Here is a 10,026-nt window from a genome sequence, read left to right on the forward strand (position 1 = left end):
GGGGTGGGGGAAACCCCCGGAATGCCTCCACACAGGCGTTCAATCCGATCAAGTGCTACTACTCAAGAATCCCAAGGTACAGTTTCCTAAAGGAACACGAGAGACTTCCCTCGTCTTCTTGGATCACAGAAACCTTGAAATTTGATTCATAAACGTCCCCAATATCCATGGCTTGAATCTGACTTTTTAAAAGGGTATCAGAAGACCATCCAGACAGACAGTCATAAAAAGTTTCTCCTTTATACCGTCTCACCCTCTTCCTATTCTTCTATAGCTACAGGTTTCCCCAACCCCTCTGGTCTGACTCCAGGTGTCCATCTACAGGTAGCAAAGGCAGTCTGGACAGTGGTCTTAGGCTGTTTTCCTGCCTCAGGCAGATCAAAGCCTATGATTCCTTTTTCTGTAAGACCGTAGAACCAATACCTACAGGTGTAGAAATAAGTCATAAGTGGTCATAGGGAGGGAAGAGGGAGGGACAGAATGTGATGCTTATCCCAGGATTTTCCCATAGTCCTCCTGTATTGTGTTGTTCTTCAGTCACTAAGTCATGTCCAACTCTTTGCAACCACGTGGACTGAAGCATGCCAGGCCCCTCTGTCCTCCACTATCTCCCAGAGTTTGCTCAAAGTCATGTTCATTGAGTCAGTGATGCTATCTAGCCATCTCATCCTCTGCTGCCCACTTTTCCTTTTGTCTGTATCGTATGGCCCTGGAAAAAGTCTTTGAAATCAGTCAGCCTTCATTTTGTCTTCCTGCTCATATCTTGGTAAAGGATGTCACTATTTCAAGGGCTTTTATAAGGAAGGAAAGATAGTGTAATAGTCTGTAGCATAAAAATGAGGCCAAGATGAACAGTTTGCTGTCCTGGGATTGATTGCTTGCAGTCAGTAGAGCATCCCAGAGACCTGCTCTCCAGATGCCATTCCTTCTCTGCAGGGCTAAAATTCTCCTAGAATTAGAAAGACCAAGTTCTTGGTCCCTTGCAGGCTGTCTGTGCTGGCGGAGGACACTTAGACCTCTCTTTCTGGATCTTCCCATCACCTTCTCGTTCTCTCTCCGCAGACGCCTCCCACCCCTTCTCCTTCTCAGCACCCCAGCATCGTGTATGGTTTGTATCACTTTACTGAGTGATTTCACCTCCTCCACCTCAGGTTGCTTCTCTGTGCTGGGACAGGAATAGCATCTAACTCATCTAGCTGTTCTTCGCTCTCAAATGACATTATGCTAGTATTATTATTGTTGTTATTATTACTCCACCATGAGATAAGCCCGCAGGAAATAGACTTGGGACAAGAGCTGGCCTTAGAACTCTCTGCTCCCTTTCTGTTGGGTATTCACTGAATGTTCATTGAATCACGTGGGCCGACGAGAAAAGGGACGCACTGCCACTTCACTACTAGGAATTCAGGTTAGTCCAGTGGTGACTGAACCTATGAGTGTAGTTATCCCAAAGAGGGATAAACTGGTGAACCTACCTATTTTTCTCAATATAATTTCAAGTCAAAATAGTCATTGATCAAAGATGAATCCAATTTGCCTTTACGTGGTCTTGACCAAATGACTGTCACCTGAATATATATAAAAAATCAGCCCATATATTTGGTCTCTATTCTAATACATCAACATCCATACTGACTTACTGAAGTAGCAGAATGGAATAATTTTGGGTAGTGTGTCAATAAATAATTTGATTTTCTGACAGTGTTCTCTTTTTAAATGACAACTAACTATATAAACATTGGTCCCCTGGGATTTTTTTTTTTTTTAGAACTTATGTGAAAGCTGGATTTGGTACTTACGAGTTTTGTGGCTTACTTTGAAGAATTATACAGTAGCTCTGTGATTATCTTTTCAGTTGAAATACAATGCATCTATTGAATAACCTTCACTTCCAAAAGCTTGTTCTGAAGTTGTATTGTGGTATTATATAAAGTAATGTTAGGATGAACAGAGCTCACCCCAATTCAGTTCTTTCTTTCTATAGGGACGGTAACTGAGATTCAGAGAAATTAAGTAACCTGTCCATAGTTAACCGTCTAGTAAGTTATTGGACGTTGTAGCTGCTAAGGTTTGAAAACTTACATTGCAGGTTATTTGCCTTTGAAGTTCAATGTTTTTTCCCGTTATATCACTATACCCCCCAATGTTGTCATTGTTCGTTTTCTACAGAACAAATCTACTTTGGAAAACGGCAGTTGTTCAGAAAGGAGTTGGCAGTTGTCTGAAGGAGCACTTAAATATTTAATTCATGATTAGGTCAAGATCCGTGATACCTTCAGTTTCACCAGTGATCAGTGCTCTGTTCAGAGATGAAAACCTTTCCTTGAACTTTCAAAACTATGATGGGCTAGGAACCTCTGGCTTTAGTTACCCAGCTCCTGCGTCAGAAGGAGAGGGAGAGAGACAGACATCCAGCTGGGAATCCAGATCTTGCTTCAAAGCTTTTATCTTCAGAGGAAAGAAATCTTGTGAATTTCATTAATGTCAACAAGATCTGAGAAGATTTGGAGTGTTTAAGCCCTTGGGCGTCTCTAGTATGACATATGCTCTGGTTATTATAAGTCTGTGGTTGCAAAACCATTGCAACTTTGATTCACATCCGCCATGAACCAACACTCTGGAAATATCCATCATATGGTCAGACTTAAGGGTACGTTGAAAACAGTCACTTTCCAAGAGATTATGAAGTCAAGTTATCACTAAGGGGGAAAAAGATGAATCTCCTCAAAGTGACATAACAAAGCTAAAAAAAAAAAGTGAAAGCATTTCTTTAGGATTCTAGAAGTAAATAACCTCAAAACATCTCCCCAAAAGGCTTCTTCTCTTATTCAATGTATAAAAAATGAATTTTGCCCTGGCTTGTCTTGCCCTCTTGCCTTCCACTTCCATTCTTTCATCTCCAGAAAGAAGCAGACTAAAATTTACGATTATTTCCACTGTAATTTTCCAAACATTATGGGAGAAAGCACTTTTATTCTTAAACAGGTAATGCCATTTCTATAAAGTAAATTGGGTCTAAGCAAACCCCAAATAGGATATTTCTGGCAAAACAAATGTTGACAATTTAATCTAGGTCTTTAAATCAAAAACTCCTTAAAAAACAAAATATATCTGTGTCTCTTCTCACCCGTCCTTAATTCAAACTAAAAGGTGAAAGATTCAAAGAAACCATAAATTCATAAGCATTATGAGCTATCTTCTTAATGAAATCTTTTTTATTGGTGAGTCATCTTTTTAGTAGATTATCTTTTGAAAAATGTTAGTTTTATTCCACTACAACTAACATTTCTGTCTAAATACCAACTAGCGCAAATAAGGAATTACTGTTTGCGGTCGTCTCCATTTCATAACTACTAAATCCAGTAAACCCAGAACTGGAAATGTGTTCAGAATCATCCAACAGAACATCTGTGATGGTTCGGCGTCACCAAGAAATATCTTATAAGAATAATATTTGCAATAGAGTCCACACACACACTCTGCAGACACCCGAACCCAGGCCCCAAGGGCTCAATCTCTCTGCAGGGCAGATGGCGTCATGCAGACCCAGGCAGAAGGTGTGCAATTTTAGCTGTGGCCGAAGCCATCACTGATTACAGGACTTAACAGGGAAAACCCCTTTCAATTGGACTTTAAAGATTTTCAAATGGTTTAGTTAAACATTTGAGAAACAAACAAACAGAAAACCCAAAAAACAAAAAATGCGCTTTCTGATCCAGAAAGAAATGCCTTTGTTTCTTCTGTTAGTACTTTTTAAAATTGCACTCAGCATGGCTTCAGGCTGTCGGCGCTGTCGGGCACATGCCGAAGGACCGGCGCTCTCGTCTCGCACTGAATTCACCAACATCTCTCCTGGGGACACGGTAGACAGGTGTGTCCTCTGCAAGTCACTTGACGTCATGGGTGCTCTCACGCAGAGGAAAGCTCGGGGCTGGACTTGGCCTCGATTCCAGTTCCCACGCCGGGCACGCAAAGTGGCCACGCTTGTCAACACGTCGGACCCCACATCCAACGGCCGGAGAAGGAGGCGGTACACCAGAGGAGCGTGTCTCGAAGCCGTGTCACGTCACAGCCGTTTGTTCCGTGACTGTAATTTGGCCTTCGGCGCCGTGAGACGAGGGCTCTGCCTGGCTTCTCAGCCACTGCTGCCGAAGGCTGCGGTGAATGCTGTTTTGTCAGGTTAATCTGTTTATTTGTCTGAGATGTTTGCTAGTTTCCACTGGGTTGGGAAGATCCCCTGGAGAAGGGAAGGGCTACCCACTCCAGTATTCCAGCCTGGAGAATTCCGTGGACTGTAGAGTCCATGGTGAATTTCATGGTGGCCAAGAGTCGGACACAGCTGAGCGACTTTCACTTTCGCTTTTCACTTTCACAGTTATTTCAAGGGCCCCCGTACACATAAGAGGTGACACAGACCACTGCTGTCACTGGCATGGCGGGTTACACCATAAAACCGGAGCTTCCAAAAGTTGGTATGTAGTGTGAAAAAAGGTGGATAACAGTAGCCTGGACCTCCGATGAGTCGCTGCTTACCATTTCCGGATTCACTCTGGTGGTTTTTAATTGAGTTTCCCATGCTGGTGTTTTCTTGAAGAACGTCTGGTGCATCGGCTCTGAGAGGCCCCCAGGTCATGACGGTTTCAGAATGACAGGCGGGGTGGGCACAGCGCCCTCACCCTCGGACGCTCAGCCCATCTACCATGTGGAGGACATCTGCCTGCACTTCTGCAGGACTAGCGAAAGCTGCTGCGTCTGTCTAGATCGTGTCCACTTCTTTTCTTAGTCACGACCAGAGACCATAGGTGGTGGTGGTGGTTTAGTCACTAAGTCGTGGCCAGCTCTTTGCGACCCCAGTGACTGTAATTTATCCTTTGGCGCACCACTGCCTTCCCGCCAGGCTCCTCCATCCATGGGATTCTCTGGGCAAGAATACCCGACTGGGCTGCCATTTCCTCCTCCAAGGGATCTTCCTGACCCAGGGATGGAACTGGCGTCTCCAGCGTCTGCTGCTTGGCAGGCAGATTCTTTACCACTGAGCCACCTGGGAAGCAGAAGGAATAGGTTGAGTTTATTAATTATTTCATCTGTTGGAACAGAATGAGTAATACTTCGGGTATCTTGAATAAGCAACCTGAAGTAAGCATTTGTGTGCTTTCTACTCCTGATGCCTTAAACACAGTTTTCATCTCCCTCTAGCTTGTGCATTACAGTTCATTTAACAGTATCTATACCCTTAAGTCCAGAGGAGGCAGTGGCACCCCACTCCAGTACTCTTGCCTGGAAAATCCCATGGACAGAGGAGCCTGGTAGGCTGCAGTCCATGGGGTCGCTAGGAGTCGGACACGACTGAGCAACTTCACTTTCACTTTTCACTTTCATGCATTGGAGAAGGAAATGGCAAGCCACTCCAGTGTTCTTGCTTGGAGAATCCCAGGGATGGGGGAGCCTGGTGGGCTGCCATCTCTGGGGTCGCACAGAGTCGGACACGACTGAAGCGACTTAGCAGCAGCAGCAGCATACCCTTAAGTGAAGTGGCTCTGTCATGTCTGTCTCTTTGCAACCCCATGGACTGTAGCCCACCAGGCTCCTCCATCCATGGAATTTTCTAGGCAAAAGCACTGGAGTGGGTTGCCATTTCCTTCTCCAGGATACCCTTAAGAGTATTGGTCAAAACACTGGAGTCAGAAAGATCCGAATCTGGATGTGACCCTCCTTGAGCATCCCGTGCCCTCCCGTGCTGCCTTCCTTGGCTCTTCCTGTCCTGGGACGAGGGGGCTCGGGAGTCTGGCCTGCCCTCACAGAGAAGCATTCTCTCAGGACAGTCTCCAGTGGGGTCCGAGCAACAGGACAGAGGCCAGCTGCACAGGGCTCTGGGCTGGGTCCATAGCCCAGACTCAGTCTGGTGGCATAAACGTGACCTATGGGGACCTTGGCCAGCTCCCCAAAGGCAAGAGCCTCGTCTTTTCCATCTTGCATGAGCCCGCAGGGCCTCGTCTCGTGCTGTCTACCAAGAGCCCATCATCCTTCAGAATGGCCAGAGGTGCCACCAACAGCAACTTGGGAAGACCTTGCTCTGGCCACCAAAAGTGTTCTTTTTCCCACTTGGATTTTGTCTTTTTTTTTTCCCTGCCTTTTTCCTGTAATAGTAGTAACTAAAGAAAAGAAGAAAGCTTCTACACAGTATAAACTGTAAAAATACTAAAAGACTGTTTCATCGAAACCCTCCATGATATGGGTCCGTGGCCAAGCCAGGCCCCCTGCCTTGCAGATCCACACCTGTGTGAAGGTCCGATGCCTTGGCCATGCCTTGGGGCGAGGGGGTGTGATGGTCACTTCACAACCATGAGTTCATTCACTGGGAGGATGCCCTTGACAGCAGAAAGACTGGGACACACGTACCAGCCAGTGCTGACCAAAATGGCCCTGAGGAAGAGAAAGCATCCAGGTAGGGGCTGTTTAAACAGGCTTAGGTAGAAAAGGAGGCTGCCCACGCTTCCACATTCTGCCTACACAATCCAAAACCACTTCAACGTTCAGAATGACAAGCGTCCTCAAAATGTTGGATTGTCCAAAAAGTTCCTTGGGGGTTTTCTGTACCAGCTTATGTAAAACTCCAAACAAACTTTTTGGCCAACCTGATAATTCCTAACCAAGAGACTTCCAAGCAGTAGGGTCTCGTCTCCGGCACACAAAGACTTCCAAGAGGAGAAACGGAATCCCTGGTTTTAGTCTACCTGCATAGTATTCCCTTAGAAATGCAAAGTCTGGTTTGAACTGTTGTTACAGGTCCTGTTTGTTTGGTTAATCAGTGTATCTTTCCAGCTATTGGACAGAAAATAGACTCCTAGCTTCCTGAATTGAAATGTCATCTTCCTAACCAGAATTGACGATTGTACATAACCACCTGGGTTGTTCTTAAAGCATCCTATTCTCACAAGCGTGTCTTCCTGCGGCATCGTACGTATTTAAAATGATGAGCTCAACCTAACCGCCTCAAACTCAGATTCTCAAAGAAACTGACTCCAGAGCAGTTCTGAAATGGAGACCGCCCCGCTCACCTGCCCCAGGACGTGGCCTGACCCTAAACCCTGCCTGCTCATGCCTCCCACGCCCAAAGGAAGGGACGGTGCTTCTTTGTTGAGCTTTTTCCTCCCCGAGGGATACACATTCTGCAATCACGGAATATTCCAACCCCAACTCCCTTTCTGAATAAGCAACTGTTACTCTGCTCTGTTCTTTTTATCACTTGGTTTATGCACTGCTGAGAAACAAAAAAGCTACATAGTTTTCTTACTCCTACAGTTACATATTTTTTAAGAAATAAGAATAGGTCACTATTGAAATAAAGTGCTGCTTGTCATGGTAGCTTTCTGGGAGGCAGTGGGACAAACAGGGCGTGTTAAGCTTTCCGTTGTGTGCAGACTTTCCCACCCCTCTCTGCCCCCACCAGGAAAATATGTCTGTCCCGTGATCTATTCAGTCCTTGACCTTTTGACTAACAGGCCAACAAAAGGCGCCATTTATTGGTGATTAATTTACGTGTCTTTGTCCATCAGGAATTGGATCAAGGCTGTCACAACTCAGCACCATCACCAGTTACACTCGCCACCTGCGCCTGGGGCATTTTTGCCAGGGCTCAGCAGGCCATGCAAACCTGCATCCTGTCAACTCCCCCCTAAGTCCACCTGTTTTGTGAGCAGGGGAGTTCAACAGGAATGTCATCCGGGCTCGGGGTGGGGGGCCCTCAGGGACCAGCCCAGACACTGTCGCTGGCCTTCCTTCAGGGCCCCCCTCGGAACCCCGGGAGCCGACCTTTCCCCTCACACACGCCTTCCTCCCCGTCTCCCTTGTCACACATGTGACCTGTTTCCGGTCCTGCTGCATCTTTCTTGGACTGTGTTGCTTTGGCCTCCTCTCTTGCGGAACTTCTTCCTTGGTGTCTTTTCCTCTCCCCTGTAATGCACATCACTGACCCCTGCCCAGTGCACACACACACACACATGCTCACAAGCTTCTTCCTCATTCTCTCTTTTCTGTGTGTGCTCGGTCGTGTCCGACTCTCTTCAACCAATGGTCTGCAGCCCGCCAGGCTCCTCTGTCCATGGGATTCTCCAGGCAAGAATACTGGAGTGGGGTGCCATGCCCTCCTCCAGGGGATCTCCCTGACCCAGGGATCGAACCTGTGTCTCCTGCATCGGCAGGCGGGTTCTTTACCATGGAGCCCCCTGGGAAGCCCCTTCTTTCTTAATCCAACTCCAGACCTCCTTGTGTTGGAAACCCCCTCACATGGATGGATACCATGCTGTCCTTGGTGGGAGATCCTGACTGCACTGACTCTCTTCTCAGACCACCTGTAAATCTTGTTTTGATTTTAAACTATTTAAGTATTCGTCTGTATATATTTTTAAAGTTTACCTTTAGCTGAAAAACAACCAGGCAAGAACTCTTTGTTCAAACATCCTATCTCTTGTTTATTCTGTACAGCTATCATGTATGAATATTTTAGACTATCAGCTACTCTGTAAATCAACCTTTAACTTAAATCCAGCTTTCTCCATCACAGCAGAAAGGCTTCCACCATGAGAAGGGCAAAATCCACCTTATGACGATGGCTTTGCAAACCATTTTAAGTTCATTCGTTATGAAAAATGGATATGCACTGTAGCTGTGTAACTCATAACCTTTCTCTTTCAGAAAATTAGTAGTATTTCTGCCTGCCCTCACCCCCCACCAAACAAAACTAATCAGGAGAACCATGTCCTTTCTCTGCGTTACACAAGACAGTGATATTTCTCTAACAAATTTCTGGGAAAATCAAGCAAAAGAGCTGCTTATCTGTGCTGTGTGGGATTGTAATTGTTACCTTTATTACTGGTCTGAACCAGTACTCTGTCTTTTTTAAAATGTTCAAAATAACTGGGGAAAAGCAGCTTTGAAATGCCATCCCCCCCTCTATTATTTTCACATTCAAGCAAGCTAAGCATTGGGAGCTGAATTGAAATCTGAATAAAATGAATACGTTCATCCGGGAAAGTGCACATTTTCCAGCTGTAGCTGCTCTCCCCATCGCATCCCCGGCCTGAGCCCTCGTCCTCACCGCCCCCCTCCCAGCCTCTCAGCCCAGCCCGTGGCCCTTTCCTTTCGTCATGGATCAGGTGCTGTAGTGTCAGCAAAGGCACAAAGGTGACTCACTTACTGGGAGAATGAGCGGTGTTGAAGCCTTTAGAAATCTGGGCGGGAAATACAACTCACAGGCCGGTCATGACTATTCCTGGGCTTCCCTGGTGGCTCAGATGATAAAGAACTGGCCTGCCGATGTAGGAGATGCAGGTTTGATCCTTGGGTCGGGAAGATCTCCTGAAGGAGAGCATGGCAACCCACCCCAGTATTCTTGCCTGGGAAATCCCACGGACAGAGGAGCCTGGCGGGCTACAGTCCACGGGGTGGCAAAGAGTCAGACACAACTGAGCAACTAAACAACAAGGACTATCATTAGGTGGAATTTCTGTTCTCTGGATGGGAGCAGACCCCCACGCACCCGGGTAACCTTTCAGGTGGGACGTGATCAGATGCTTCTTATCCAAACACTTTGAGACCATGAGACCCAGGCTCCCACTCAGGCCGTGGATGGCCAGTGCAGGAACCGCTTCCTGCAGAGTCTGAGAGGCAGCTGAGCACTCACTTCCAGGCTCAGGGAGGTGAGACTTCGGCCGGGTCCTCCAGGTGCGCCCCCCACCCCTGGGGCAGTCTGCTCTGCCTGGACTTAGACCCCAGCACCAGCAGAGCTCCCGTCCCTATGAAGCCGTAACTGAGGACTAGGATCGGGGCGTTCAGGAAGAGATGAGGGAGTGACGGCAGGCACGGCCATCCCCGCTCCCAGCTGCACCCCCAGTGATAGGGAGGGGCGGGGGTACTAGCGGAGGCTGAACACCGGGATTAGTGAGGCCGGGAGGGGACAGCGTGCACCACGCAGATGCAAGCCCCAGACGTGGGCATGGGCTAAGGCCTCCGCTGCACCACGTGTCC

General features: G+C 47.1%; 1 protein-coding gene across 2 annotated transcripts in view; it reads left to right on the plus strand.

The window, feature by feature from the left end:
* The window catches only part of PACRG (PARK2 co-regulated), a 531,307-nt gene that overhangs the window by 519,385 nt on the left and 1,896 nt on the right, over nucleotides 1-10,026 (plus strand). The gene's annotated exons all lie outside the window — the stretch shown is intronic.

This window comes from Bison bison, unplaced genomic scaffold, assembly GCF_000754665.1.
Source record: "Bison bison bison isolate TAMUID 2011002044 unplaced genomic scaffold, Bison_UMD1.0 scf7180017864065, whole genome shotgun sequence".
Taxonomy (NCBI): Eukaryota; Metazoa; Chordata; class Mammalia; order Artiodactyla; family Bovidae; genus Bison; species Bison bison.